Here is a 14,821-nt window from a genome sequence, read left to right on the forward strand (position 1 = left end):
TGTAGTCCTATTGGCCAATATGACCTTAGTTTTAAGATTTTAAACAAATATGGCATATTTTATTGTCAAGAAGCATTCAAACATGGGAACATAAGTAGCACAAAAAACCATATTCAATCCCTGATAAAACCCAATATGAGTAATACACCATTGCAAGTCCGAAGCAAACAAAGAAAATATTATCTCCTCAAATATCCCAACTAGTCTTTTATGTACAACAGTATGTTCCCTTTGACAGGAAATATAGATTTATGAATACAGCACAATATTACAAAAGCAAGAGATATTGCGAAGAATGAAAGAATCATTACATTAGAGCCAACTGAAAAAATAAATGAACTCCAAAAGGCCCAAAGGTACCAGTATGTTAAACTTAATGAGTTTTATAAGTAGAAATTTATATTGCTAGCTGCCCAATGGCATAAGTGCTCGAGCACTGATAGTAAAATAATTATGAAAGTATGGTACAGTTCAGGGATGAATTTAACTAAACTGCTCAGAATGAGAGAAGGGAGTCCAAAGCAAGAGCAATTTGAAAATGTTTTGTCTCCTTTTTATGACATATATAGAGAAGAATTACAGGATACAATCTTTTAATGCTTTTTCATAACTGTGATAAAATGTAACATATGTTGAAATAATATATACATGGTTTGCAGTGCTGACAAATATATTGTTAATAAATAATGAAATGTTCCATAAGATTAACAGGTAGGGGTGTGTGGGGGTGTGTGTGACTGGGAGTGGCCGCCAGGACCATATAACACCGGTCCTGAGAGATCTGCATTGGCTCCCAGTACGTTTCCAAGCACAATTCAAAGTGTTGATGCTGACTTTTAAAGCCCTAAACGGCCTCGGTCCTGTATACCTGAAGGAGTGTCTCCACCCCCATCATTCAGCCCGGACACTGAGATCCAGTGCTGAGGGCCTTCTGGCGGTTCCCTCGCTGCGAGAAATGAGGTTACAGGGAACCAGACAGAGGGCCTTCTCAGTAGTGGCGCCCGCCCTGTGGAACGACCTCCCAGCAGCACCTTAAAGACCAACTAAGTTAGTTCTTGGTATGAGCTTTCGTGTGCATGCACACTTCTTCAGATACACTGAAAAAGAAGTTGCCAGATCCTTCTATATAGTGAGAAGAACCCTCTCCCATGAAAAGAACCCTCTCCCATCAGATGTCAAGGAAATAAGCAGCTATCCTATTTTAAAAAGACATCTGAAGGCAGCCCTATTTAAGGAAGTTTTTAATATTTAATGCTGTATTGTTTTTAACACTCGATTGGGAGCCACCCAGAGTGGCTGCAGAAACTCGGCCAGATGGGCGGGGTATAAATAATATATTATTATTATTATTATTATTATTATTATTATTATTATTATTATTATTATTATCAGTAGTAGTAGTATGTATGGTTTGTATGCTTTTGTATAGATTCTTTTAGAAAATTATTACAAAAAGCTATATTCAAGCATGGACACAGAACGGCATCAAAATAATGCATTTTTACAAATAAGAACACAATTAAACCCCATTTTGCAGTTGGGGAAACCCAAGACAGGGAGAAGTGATTCACCCAAAACCAGAAAGCAGATGACATGAGGAGTCCACATTATCAATTTAGCAGCATGATCACCAGTTTAATTTGCCTCTTGTAGTAAGTTATGCACTGCTGATAATCAGAAATAAAGGGTTCAGTCTGTACATTCAGTGATATTGCTTATACTAGATGCTCAGATTAAAAAGGAACATTTCTAATGAGATGGCTATGACAACATGGCTTGCTGCTGATTGATCTTGTTCAATATTTAGGCCACTTCTCACTACTTATCTCTGAATAGCATAGATACACAAAGATAAGATTTGAAAGGTCACCCTGAGCGGGCAAGAGGGGAAGAGGCACACACAAAACGGCAGGAATATACAGCTCATGGCCAAACAGTCTATCCTGGCTGGAACAATTTGTCTGGAAAGCCGATGACAGCTGCCCAAATTATAGGGTGTTCGTAAGTTTTTAAAGGAACATCCAAATGAATCATGTCTGAAAGTCATAGCGCACTTAGGGATTTTTCAGTATACTCAAGTTCGAATCACAAATGAGACCTGTTCAATAGTTTTGCTGAATTTTGTAACCCATAAATACATTTAAAGATTTCCACACAACCTAAAATCTTGATGATTCAAATGGCAACAGAAGATGCAACGAAAAATATTATTGCTTGAGAACGAAACATGATAACCACAAACCCACATTCTAGTTCATATTCTGTTTACCAAGACTGTTAATCCAATCATTAAAAAGTATCTTAACACAAATAGTATTTTATCTAGACTTCAAACAGACTTGAATCTCAGAAGTCGTGATTTGTTATCACTGCAATAGCCACTACTACATTGCTTAGAGATCTCTGTCTAAGAAAATAACCTAGTAAATAAATTCCCACCACCATTTGAACCTATTTTCAGTGTTATGACATTCCGAAAGTGTATCAAGAAATAAATCTGTCTACTTCTCTGAGAGGAGAAACACAATTTAGTCCTACAGAGGAAATCTAAATTTGCCTAAGTTCTGATACACTTTGAAACTGAGAACCAAGGAGTATTACCGCATAACAGGTACAAGCATCCTTCCCTGCTCTTGTAAGCTATGGTTTTTGTGTGTGTGTTTTGTTTGTTTGTTTTTTGTTTGTTTTTTTTTGCTTTTAATTTTATATATATATATATATATATATATATATATATTTTTTATTGCTTTTTTTCCAGATAGAAAGTATTCAATCAGTTTACACAGAAAAGTATCAATTACAAAGAGAGGAAAGAAGAAAAAAGAGAGATTGATTATTTCAAAGCTTGTTCCAGTCTATTATCGGACTTCCCCACATCTCCCTCGCAATGCATTCTTAACAATAAAAGTGTCAGCAAATTATTTCCTTGTTTCATGCGTTTCTTTTGTACCTTCAAAACTTACGTTTTAGTTTAAATTACTTATTGCCAATTTACTTTAAACAACCAATATAATAGCATTTCAAACATTTAAACATTGATCCTTTCATTAATTTGTTATTTAATTTCAATGTCCTCAACCCTCTTTGCCGGGGCTAATCCTTCCAAGTCGTGCGAATTCTTATAATTCATATAATTTATAGAACTTTTGCAAATAGTCCTTAAATTTTTTCCAATCCTCCTCCATTGCTTCTTCACCCAGATCTCGGATCCTGGCAGTCATCTCGGTCAATTCCATATAGTCCATCAGCTGCGTTTGCCACTCTTCCAGTGTGGGCAGATCTTGAGTCTTCCAGTGTTTTGCGATGAGAATCCTTGCTGCTGTAGTTGCGTACATAAAAAATGTTCTATCCTTCTTTAACACCTTTTGGCCGACAATGCCCAAGAGGAAGGCCTCTGGTTTCTTAGGGAAGGTGTACTTAAACACCTTTTTTAACTCATTATATATCATTTCCCAGAAGGCCTTCACTTTAGGGCAGGTCCACCATAGGTGAAAGAATGTCCCTTCAGCCTCCTTACATTTCCAACATCTATTATCAGTCAAGTGATATATTTTTGCCAGCTTGACTGGGGTCATGTACCACCTGTATATCATTTTCATAATGTTTTCTTTCAAGGCATTACATGCCGTAAATTTCATACCAGTGGTCCATAACCTTTCCCAGTCTTCAAACATGATGTTGTACCCAATGTCTTGAGCCCACTTTATCATGGCTGATTTAACTGTCTCATCCTGAGTATTCCATTTAAGCAGCAAGTTATACATTCTTGATAATAACTTAGTCTTTGGTTCTAACAATTCTGTCTCTAGTTTCGATTTTTCCACCTGGAAGCCTGTTTTTTTATCCATCTTAAACACCTCATGAATTTGGGCATAATGAAACCAATCGTGCACCTTGTCCTTTAGTCTTTCATAACTCTGTAACCTCCAATTGTCTCCAATTTTTTCTATTATTTCCCCATATGTCGGCCAACCGGCCTCCATATTGGGTTTTTTCCGAGCCTTGGCCCCCACTGGTGATAACCACCTCGGGGTCTTGCTTTCTAACAAGTCTTTGTATTTTGTCCAGACTATAAATATTGCTTTTCTGACAATATGGTTTTTGAACATTTTATGTGTTTTTACCTTGTCGTACCACAAATACGCATGCCATCCTAACGAATTATTAAACCCTTCCAGATCTAGGACATCAGTGTTCTTTAGCAACAACCAATCTTTCATCCAGCAGAAGGCTGCAGCTTCATAATATAACCTTAAGTCTGGCAGGGCAAACCCCCCTCTTTCTTTTGCATCGGTTAGTATTTTAAACTTTATTCGGGGCTTTTTGCCCTGCCAAACAAACTTTGAGATATCCTTCTGCCACTTTCCAAAACATTCCACTCTGTCCACGATCTGTAAGGTTTGAAACAAGAACAACATCTTTGGCAAAACATTCATTTTTATAGCTGCTATTCGGCCCAACAAGGAGAGTTTCAGTCTTGACCAAATTTCTAGATCTTTTTTAACTTCAGACCAACATTTTTCATAGTTATCTTTGAATAAATTCAAATTTTTGGAAGACAAGTTAACCCCCAGGTATTTCACTTTTTTAACCACGTTTAACTCTGTTTCCCTCTGAAACTCATCTGTTTCTGAAGATGTTAAGTTTTTTCCCAATACCTTAGTTTTTTGTTTATTCAACTTAAAACCCGCCACCCGACCAAACTCCTGAATCAGTTCTAAAACTCTTTTTGTACTAGATTCTGGCTCCTGTAATGTTAAAACCAAGTCATCTGCAAAAGCTTTCAGTTTGTATTGTTTCGCTCCGACCTGTACTCCTTGTACCTGCCGGTCCTTCCTGATCATATTCAAAAGCACCTCCAGGACTGAAATAAATAATAGGGGGGAGAGAGGGCACCCTTGCCGTGTTCCTTTTTCAATTTGAAACTCTTCTGTCACCACATTGTTCACTATCAACTTAGCTTTCTGTTCTGAATAGATAGCCTCTAAACCATTTTCAAACCCCCGTCCCACTCCCATCCCTTCCAAGTTCTTCTTCATAAACTTCCAGGAAATATTGTCAAAGGCCTTCTCCGCATCAATAAAAATTAACACTGCTTTAGTGTTAATATTAGTTTGCAAAAGTTCCAGAATATCAATAATGTTCCTGGTGTTGTCAAACAAATGTCGACCCGGGAGAAAGCCTGCCTGGTCCTTATGAATTACTTCATTCAGTACCCTTTTAAGTCTATTTGCCAAAATGTCTGCAAATATTTTGTAATCCACATTAAGGAATGAGATGGGACGGTAGTTCTTTAGCTGAGTCTTTTCAGTTTCCACTTTAGGTATCAATGTAATGAAGGCTTCTTTCCACGTTTCCGGTGCTCTCCCTCCATCCATAATCTGGTTACAAACCTCCATTAGTGGTTGTATCAAATAGTCTTTTAATGTCTTATAATACTTGGAGGTAAGTCCATCAGGGCCTGGAGATTTGCCCAACTGCATATTCTGAATGGCAACCTCAATTTCCTGTTGTGTTATTCTATGATTCAAGATTGATCTCTTTTCCTGAGAAAGCTCTGGTAGGCCATTAACTTTCAAAAATCGGTCCATCTCAAACACTTCCTCGGGCCCTTGCGTGTACAGTTTTTTAAAGTATTTCTGGAAACACTTTCTAATTTCGCCTGGTTTCTGGATGTTTTTCCCTTCAACCTCTAGATTGGTAACATAATTCAGTTTTTGTCTTTTCTTCAACTGCCATGCTAGCAGTTTTCCACATTTATTCGCTGATTCAAAAGATCTTTGTTTCATTTGTTTAATTTTCCATTCCACTTCTTGGTTTATCAATTTCGTATATATATATTTTTGCTTTTAATGAGGTTTCCTAGTTCCATAATAAAAAGACTGCTGCCCAGGGAAAGGCATATGAATACACACATCCTTCAGTGGTCTACAAGGGATGCGGTTGGCGCTGTGGGTTAAACCACAGAGTCTAGCACTTGCCGATCAGAAGGTTGGTGGTTCGAATCCCCGCGACGGGGTGAGCTCCCGTTGCTCGGTCCCTGCTCCTGCCAACCTAGCAGTTCGAAAGTCCGTCAAAGTGCAAGTAGATAAATAGGTACCGCTCTAGCGGGAAGGTAAACGGTGTTTCCGTGTGCTGCTCTGGTTTGCCAGAAGCGGCTTAGTCATGCTGGCCACATGATCCAGAAGCTGTCTGCGGACAAACGCCGGCTCCCTCGGCCAATAAAGTGAGATGAGCGCCGCAACCCCAGAGTCGGTCACGACTAGACCTAATGGTCAGGGGTCCCTTTACCTTTTTGCAGTGGTCTACAAGGCTCAGACACAGTCAATTTGGACAATCAGATTCAGAATACAAACTGCACGTACCTCTGATAGCTGTGCAGGAAAATAAATTGTAGTGGCTACAGCTTGTTCTGTCACAGTGCCACAAGTAGGAAGTTGCAGTTGCCAGGATTTCCCCTTCTACTACTGGAACTACAGAGCCACTGCATGTAGACTACACTAACTTAACACAGGACCAGACCCCTTGGTTAAAAATACGCTAACAAAGAATTCTCTTATTAGTTCCGAATAAGTTTCCATGTCTTATTTCCAGCTTTGCAAGTGATTCATTCATGTGATCCCAAGCTGTCACTTTGATTTGCTCTATCTTTAGAAGCAGGTATAATATTTAGCCAAACCATGGTGAGAGGTTCTTTGAACTTTAATACTTCCAAATGAAAAAAAAACAACAAGAAGAAAAACTCACAGTAAGGAGAAATTCACTCTGGCTTGCAGAGTCAACTTCACATAAATGAGAACTGGCATAGTTTGTTCTGCGTGTAGGATAGTAGCAAAACTGAACAGAACAAAGCAACAACCATTTGGTACCTGGATAACAGTTTCCTAAGACTGTATAGCCTTCATAGGCTTCCTTCAGATGCTAGGAAGCTCTGAAGGGTGTTCAGAGCAATTAAAAACGTAATTAGTTGAAAGTCCAGTGGAAGTCTATCAATGTACAATGCTTGTACAGGATCTCTGGTACTACAAGCTCAAACATCGGTGGTCAGTAACTGTGAAACCTAGACTGGTTCACACTATACAGTAGACAATGCAGACATCATTTAACTGTGGAGAGATTGCATTGCTGGTGGGGAACCTGTAGCTCTCTGGCATACATGTTTTGATGCTGATGCAATGTTCACAAATTATTAATCAAAATACCCAATTGAATGGTTCAGCTGTTAGACAGTCTAGTTTTAGCTGTGCAATGAAGGGGAACTAAAATGCATAATACCTGCTGCGTGCATGCTAAAAAGAAATGGGAGTTTATCAGGTTGATATGTGGCACAATAAAATAAAAGATGAGGGGGAATAAAATAAAATAAAAGATGAGTAGGAGAAACATGTGACACATGTTGTAGTATCCAAAGCAAAGTTTTCTCTAGAAAAACAAATGCAAAATTACCCAGGACCATAGCCCCTGGATTTGAAAGCATACTTAAAAGCACTGACTGGGTATGGCATTAGAAATAAACAGACATTTTATTAAGATAAAATCTTCAAAGAAGCAGTGAATATCTGCTTAATGCCCAAATGGATTTTCCGGTGTTATTTTGGACGAACCCTCCCCCATTTCATACAGAAAGCTAAGAGCAGTTCTATGACAGTAAATTTAAGGAGAAATTACCGCATTTTTCGCTCTATAGGACGCACCGGACAATAGGACGCACTTTGTTTTAGAGGGGGGAAAACAAGAAAAAAAAATTCTCCCCCTCTCTGCCCAGCACCCCTTCAGCGAAGCGGCAGGAGGCGCTGCACAGAGAGGGGGAGAATTTTCCCCCTCTTGCTTTCCCCCTCTAAAACAAGGTGCCGTTTAAGGTGCGTTCAGTCGCCTTCAGGCGGCTACCTTGGAAGCCTGGAGAGCGAGAGGGGTCGGTACCGACCGACCCCTCTCGCTCTCCAGGCTTCAGGTTCCTTTCGACCTGCTCTTTGGGGCTGGCAGGGGGAAGCCCACCACCAGCCCCAAAGAGCAGGTCGGGGAGCGGGGAAAGGCGCGCAGCGGAGAGGCTCCTGCCATAGCCCCCCGTGCGCTCTCCAGGCTGGAGAGGTGACACGCAGCTATAGAGGCTCCTGCCATAGTCGCGCATCACCTCTCCAGCCGGGAGAGGGTCCCGGGGGGCTTGTTTAGCAGTGTGCGCGCTCTCCTGGCTGGAGAGGTGACGCGTGGCTATAGAGGCTCCTGCCAAAACCGCCCGTCACCTCTCCAGCCGGGAGAGGGTCTTGGGGGGCTTGTTTAGCTAAAGAAGCCCCCCGCGACCCTCTCCCGGCTGGAGAAGTGGTGTGCGGCTAAAGAGGCTCCTGCCATAGCCGCGCGCCACCTCTCCAGCCGGGAGAGGGACACGGGGCTATGGCTTCTTCACTCCATAGGACGCACACACATTTCCCCTTCATTTTTGAAGGGGGAAAAGTGCGTCCTATAGAGCGAAAAATACGGTAAATCCTGCCTTATATGCTATTATAATGCATTGATGGGCTAGGAAGGTGGAAAATTGAGAACCACCCTTTCAACCTATTATGGGAAAGAGGCTTATTTAGCTTTCCTTTTAGTGGTACCACAACACCTATACTTGAAATGCTGCCAAGTTTTAACTATCGCATAGGCATACGTAGCTTTCCCTATCTCTGGTCTCATATGGACTCAGAAACTGTTCACGTTTCTGCCTTTTCTTGAAGCATGGGTTTAATTGTAACTTATTTTGGTATTACATGGAGGCATATTGCCTGTTACACAAATTTTCACGAATAGCACAGTATTATCCTGTTTTCTGTAGTCAAATTGTATCATGTGGCTGCAATCAGCTAATGCACCTTATGCTATGTAAGGCTTTTAAAATTCCATTTCCTCGCCAACGACAGGAGGGAGGGGGATTAGACAGCACAATTAAAAACCACAGTCTACTCATGTGAGTGGAGTGCAGGGATTTGGGTATCTTTTTGAAGCAATTGTTATCTGAAATATTGCTGTTGCTTGATCTTCAAATAACAGCATTGTCAGTAACTTCAATTGCTAAAGGAATAGCAACAGACAGCTGACTTACTCATTTCTGTTATTCATTGCAACTTAGTGCTAGAAGCCTACAATTCCCATGCAGCCTATCAGTTTACTGCTTTAGGAGTTAGCTTGTAAGCTAAAATGATGAGCTGTCTAATCACCAAAAAGGAAGAAAGAGTTTAGGCTACCAATAGTAGAGTTCACAGTTTGAGAGACTGCGGAGATACAAATTTTGAGATACACACAAAAGGCCCCTTAAAAACCTGAATACGGTAAGTGTGAGGCTGATGCACACAATAATAAAAACAACCAAAAAGAATGACAACACATGCCTACACTTGTGGTTTGCTGATGGGAATCTAGGATATGAAAGCCAGCAATCTAGCAGTTGGTTAAAAATCTGAGGCATTTCTAGAAATATGGTTGCCAGAGCCAAACCAACTGCCTGTCACATTAAGAGCTCTGAATAGAAAAATATATATATAGCAGTGGTTTCTCCCATCCTAGTCTGGAATCCTTCCCCTTCAGTTCTCTCCTGCTGTTTTAGGGTACAAGAGTCCTGGTTTGCTACATCAAGGAGAATAGCAGGTAATTGTATTTTATTTATTTAACAGAAATAATTTAAAAGGCACTGGGTTGAAAAGTGCCACTGCTGCATACTATTTCTCAGCCCCAGAACTTTGAAAACGTAGGGTGAATCTCCAGGTAATCTCAGAAAGATTGCATGAAGCCCTTGTTCAGCGCAAAAAGGCCGGCATGGGGGGGATCAAATCAATGGCTCTGGCATTACTAACACCATGCTCTAAGCTAGCTACTTATCTGCACTGGGTGTGACTAAATCAGGAATGGGCAACCAGAGCCAGTGTGGTGTAGTGGTTAAGAGCGGTAGTCACGTAATCTGGGAAACCGGGTTCGCGTCTCCGCTCCTCCACCTGCAGCTGCTGGGTGACCTTGGGCTAGTCACACTTCTTTGAAGTCTCTCAGCCCCACTCACCTCACAGAGTGTTTGTTGTGGGGGAGGAAGGGAAAGGAGAATGTTAGCCGCTTTGAGACTCCTGAAGGGGAGTGAAAGGCGGGATATCAAATCCAAACTCTTCTTCTTCTTCTTCTTCTTCTTCTTCTTCTTCTTCTTCTTCTGTGGCCTTCTGTCTGATTTCAAGACCCCTCTACATGCAATCAGTTCGAGTGAGATCTGTCCCTACCTATATAGGGCAGAGAGAAGGGGTGACCCCACTCACTGTCAACATATGGTCACTAACAGACTATTTCTAAAGGAACATGGCCCTTAACACACAAACAGTTTTATTTCCCCCCTTACATTTATATCCATTTTTGTATCATGTGACCCAAGTTGGTGTATATGTGGTTTAAAGAGGTCTCCATTTCAGGCATTTCAGGGACGCGGGTGGCGCTGTGGGTAAAACCTCAGTGCCTAGGACTTGCCAATCGCATGGTCGGCGGTTCGAATCCCCGCAGCGGGGTGCGCTCCCGTCGTTCGGTCCCAGCGCCTGCCAACCTAGCAGTTCGAAAGCACCTCCGGGTGCAAGTAGATAAATAGGGACCGCTTACCAGCGGGAAGGTAAACGGCGTTCCGTGTGCTGCACTGGCTCACCAGATGCAGCTTGTCACGCTGGCCACGTGACCCGGAAGTGTCTGCGGACAGCGCTGGCTCCCGGCCTATAGAGTGAGATGAGCGCACAACCCTAGAGTCTGGCAAGACTGGCCCATACGGGCAGGGGTACCTTTACCTTTACCATTTCAGGCAGAATCAGATTCGGGTCTGCCTTGCTTCAGCATGGTGGTGGGCTCATATGCCTTTAGACACAGGATGCCCACCCCTTACTAAATGATCCAGTCATTAGCAACACAGGAGAAAATGGGGAACCTGTTATCAAATGAGACTCTTCAGTGTGCCTCTGCATACCGTCATTGCTTTGGTTTTCCATTCTTTCAATTAGGAGGCATGCTCAAGCAAAGTGTGACTCAAGCAAAAGCATAGGGCATGACTGAATCTTACTCTTACAGACATTTTCCATGTGTAGCTATGCAAGCCTCCAATTTTAATTCAGAAAAGAGCATGCTACTTAATGTATGACTTTCTGGGCATTGTAATGTAAATTAAACAGAAAAAGCTTTTGTCATTTTTAAGAGACTGCGGTTTCTATTGGAGCACCCAGAGACATACTAAGAATGTCAACCAGAAGAATTAATGACCTAGTTTGCACATAAAATATCCCCTTTTTTCTGTCATCCCCTTTTTATTGTCTCTCAGCCTAGCCTACCTCATACAGTTGTTGTAGCAATACAACGGAGATGGGGAGACCGGTGCTTCTTGGAAGAAAGGTGGGATATATATGCAATCAATCAATCAATCAATCAATCAATCGAATAATAATGCCAAATTACGGCATAGTGAAAATGTGTGAGCACATGAGTTTCCAGAGAGGAGACCGCAGCTGTTGGCTGCTCCTCCTGTCCTGTGAGCCAAGCCATGGTCTGGTTTAGCGTGTCCTCCAAATCCAGACTTGTCTTGCTCAACATAAAGCATGAGCTGCAAACAAACTATGCTCTTGGTTTGCAGCTTGTTGTTTGTCTAGAAAGAGACAAATCACAAGTTCAGGATTGGACAACATGCTAAGTCAACCCATGGCTTAGCTTGCAGCGTCAAGTACAGAGGGGGAGCAAGGTGGTCACGATCTTCTCCCTTGAGAGCCCTTGCGCTTGTACGTTTGCACTAAGCATCATTTGGCTTTACATTACCTGCAAATCTTGCCGATGTGTGAAACAAAAAATGCACACAAAACCTCCAAATACATTTTTAGAAGCAATGTGGCTCGTTGTTTAGGGATGTATGTAACAGTCAAGTGCACACCAATGGGGCTGTGATACCCTAGAGAAAAATCTAGTTCAAGGTTAGGGCAAAGTTATTGCAGGTACAAACCAAAGGCACAATTTTCTGAAACAACCCCAAGCCTCCTTTAAAAGAAATGAAAGGTGGGATACTTTTCTATGTTAATCTTTTTCCATTGTTATAAAAAACTGAAAGAACTTCTAGATAATTATTGCCCTTTCTAATGAGACTTCCACATGCTAATTTCCTTTTTATGCACAGCACACCTTGCAGTCTGGATGTCGCTTGGCACAGATAGTCATTATGTAACAGACACTACTACTGGCGCCTGCTTCCAGTGTCTTAAAGTGCTCTGCCTCCCAGATTTCAAAGTGAAGATAGTCTCTCTTGCTTATTACACAGGCATATTATCAATTACAGAAACATAAGACAGAGCACTCTGAAATGTTCAAGTGCAGGACTAAAGTCATTCTGACTCCAATAATTCATCGTTTGACGATAATATGACTACACCAGCTCACAGCAAAAATTCCGAAATGTAGGTCTCTTGCACTGAGTAAACTAAACAGTTTATTCTTCCTGGTAAATATACTCACACTGCCCTTCAACACATTACACAATACAACCTTCACCTACAAAGAGATTAATGCTATGAAGCAGTCCTCAGAGTTGACAAGTGTCAATGACTTTACCTCTTGCTTATGGGAATGTGGGGCTTTATAGGGTTATCAACTCGAAGAACAAGGATGACTTGACTCTGTTGTCAAACAGAAGAAGTAGATATACAGACCATATCTGTAACTTCTCTTCACAATCTCCCAACAGTACACTTTAAATCGTCTATGTTCTTGTGTTTTTAGAGTCTGTTTTTTCCAAAGAAATTAATGGTAATTGGTCATGGTAAGCAGACATGAATTTACCAGCAACATGATATAGTGGCCTACCAGTAAGTAAATTATAGTACTTAAAAAGAGATGGCAGTAAAAAAAGTATTAAAAGCCCTTCCAGCAGCTTAGGACAAGTAAATTTGCATATCTTCTATTGTCCTGTGAATGTTGTATTTAATTTATCTTCTTTAGTTGGGGAGACGGTAAGAAAACGCCCATCTACATTTGTATTGGACTCAAAACTGTTTTACATTTATATATTGTTTTATTCTCAAATTGCTTTCCAATGTCTTACAGAAGACAGTTCAGAAATTAAATAAATAAATACAATAAAACCTTGTGTAAAGTTCATTACTCAGATCTAGCTCACAGGACCATATTTATAAAAATCATCTTAACTAATCAGAAGCTAGATTCAAGACAAGTAGAAGTCAGTTCAAGAAAGCCATCTTGTCACTAACTGCTTCAGGAGGGAAACACAAAGAGGAATTTAAATAAATATAGCTGCAGAAACAATACTTTCTACACAAGTAAGTAGTAACTAGGCAGAACAAATTTTCCATACACACATGAACTATTGACAAGTCCATTCTTGAAAGCAACCACCTTTCATTATTTAAGCACTACTTCCTCCAGTTTAACATCAAAGCCAAAGTCATTGCTTGTGTACAGCTTTTGGAGAGGGTTAGTGCTCGTAACTCTAAAAATAACCTGTGAAACAAACTGGTGATTTTATGTGATATTTCATGAAAGCTTTAAGTCATCTTTTTGCTCTTCGTTCATACAGAGTGTTTTTCTCAGGGAAAATGCTGGCACGAAACACAGATACCAGGAGCTTGTTTTCGCAACGAATGACAGATCATTTTAGTGTTTCTGCAGCCCAAGCATATTATTTTCACAGTGCCAGGCAGATTACTCCCCCCAAAGCGTAACCTTTAATTACCTTCCAGAACATTATGCTTCTGAAAGCAATCATGACACCCAAGTTGAAGATGTCTAAAGAAGGGACGCAGATCAGCATCTAGTCAAACATAAGCCTCCTAAGTCAACAAAACAGCTACTTGAAGCCGCTTACGTATAGTCCGAACATAAGCTCTGCCAGGCCCTCTGTCTTTGCTTACTTTCACCCAAGAGCAATGAGATCAAAAAAGGGGGAAAATGGTAATATGGGATCACAGCAACAGGGAGTGTTGTAAAGGAAAAAAAGATCGCTGACTCTCTTTTCATCACCAAGTTGTAATTCAAGTATTAAAATTATGTGAGCTAAAGCAGTATTTTGTTCAATTGGTGTTCCATATTCTGCTTTATTTCACTATTCAAAATGCTGCTGCACACATGAATTTCCTTGCCTAGCATGACTATGTGCCCTCCAATATATGTCTCTTACCTAACTCCCTATTATGGTGTTCAATAGCTCTTAAAGCTCTGCACTGCCTTGTTCCTTCCTACCTTTTGCCTCTTATCTCATGTTATGCTCCTGACAGATTTCTTTGCTTCCTCGTACTCCATTGCTTGAATCTCTTCAGTGGCATTTATCTTTGTTTCCTTTAAGAACTTCTTTTAAAAATAACAGCAAATGAGGGTTCCACAGAAAAGGAGCAGCAAAGTCTCAAAGTTAGCCTTTTCTCCCTAAAATTGTATTCTTTCCTAAACGTAAAAATATCTACCCATCAACTCTGCTATAGCGTCAATTTAAAGGAATTTTAGGCAGGCGCTCAATTTCTTTCTCTCCCCTCTTGCCACGACAGTGCATTGTAATAATAATAATAATAATAATAATAATAATAATAATAATAATAATAATATCTTTATTGTCATTGCCCCCTTCGGGGACAACGAAATTACTTGACTGCTCCATAAAAACACTAATTAAACAATACAGTATAATACAGCAAGGGAGATTAGATGACTTTCAAAGTCCGGGCTTCCCATTCAGGGCCGAGATCGCTCTGGAGAAGAAGCTGTTCTTAAGACGGCTCGTTCTTGTCTTCATCGTCCTGTATCTCCGTCCCGACGGCAAGAGCTCGAAGAGACAGTGACCAGGATGCGA

General features: G+C 40.8%; 1 protein-coding gene across 2 annotated transcripts in view; it reads right to left on the reverse strand.

The window, feature by feature from the left end:
- The window catches only part of RNF41 (ring finger protein 41), a 41,716-nt gene that overhangs the window by 16,770 nt on the left and 10,125 nt on the right, over window positions 1–14,821 (reverse strand). Inside the window, exon 3 of one of the 2 annotated variants that reach the window (XM_082212806.1) lies at window positions 1,572–1,667. The exons of the other annotated variant lie outside the window; for it this stretch is intronic. The gene's annotated coding sequence lies outside the window, so the exon portion shown is untranslated. The remainder of the gene's footprint in view (window positions 1–1,571; window positions 1,668–14,821) is intronic. 2 annotated transcript variants of the gene reach the window in all.

The sequence above is a fragment of the Podarcis vaucheri genome (assembly GCF_965113315.1).
Source record: "Podarcis vaucheri genome assembly, chromosome: 2".
Classification (NCBI taxonomy): Eukaryota; Metazoa; Chordata; class Lepidosauria; order Squamata; family Lacertidae; genus Podarcis; species Podarcis vaucheri.